This window comes from Asparagus officinalis, chromosome 5 (assembly GCF_001876935.1).
Source record: "Asparagus officinalis chromosome 5, Aspof.V1, whole genome shotgun sequence".
In the NCBI taxonomy this organism is placed as follows: Eukaryota; Viridiplantae; Streptophyta; class Magnoliopsida; order Asparagales; family Asparagaceae; genus Asparagus; species Asparagus officinalis.
In genome coordinates, this window is record NC_033798.1 from 92,406,202 (window position 1) to 92,406,977 (window position 776).

At 27.3% G+C, this 776-nt stretch overlaps 1 non-coding gene across 1 annotated transcript; it reads right to left on the reverse strand.

Moving 5' to 3' along the window:
• On the reverse strand, positions 328 to 401 carry TRNAV-AAC. Its single transcript has one exon. It is a non-coding gene; the product is annotated as a tRNA-Val (tRNA).

Below are 776 nucleotides of genomic sequence, written 5' to 3' on the forward strand. Positions count from 1 at the left end.
AAGTTGATATTCCTAAGATATATCCATTAGACCAGAATTCTAAAATTTAAGTTTGACGAGAGTTAAGAGTTATATTTTTTATATTCTAACATGAGACTCAAAATGAGACTAGCAAATTGGTGCCAATTTTTAAAAAAAAATCAAAATTAAAAAAATCATTTTAAAACTGGATATTATATGGAAAATATCAATATGCTACTTTTGTTTTCATATACAACGCTATCCATCACCGCTAATGTGATATAATATTTTAGTTTGCATATATATATATATTTTTGTTCTAGCTCTAATTTTTCATGTTAGGCATAATGCATAAAAAAATTAAAATGGCTTCGCCCAGGCTCGAACTGGGGACCTTCAGTGTGTTAGACTGACGTGATAACCAACTACACCACGAAACCATTTGATAATCTTCAAACTTAGTGTCTTAAACAATAGAGTGTTTTCCAAAAAGGTTTACATCACAAGCTTTGGTAGCAACATTAAAAACCGACTCCACTTAATTAAGTTATATATTATCAAAATACCAAAACGAATTTTCTCACGTAAACCAACTTTAAAATAGGTTAATTATAAAAAATCGCATTTACATTTTGATTAATATATAAATCATCTTTAAAGAGGGTTTTAATTGCAATCAATACATTGATTTATTTTCTAATGAAATATCATCGAATTTAAAAATTCTTAAAAGCACATGTGCCATACACTAGATTTGATTAAGAAAGACATTTCGCATGTCAAACTTGTGTATTTTAAAAAATGTATTTTAGTCG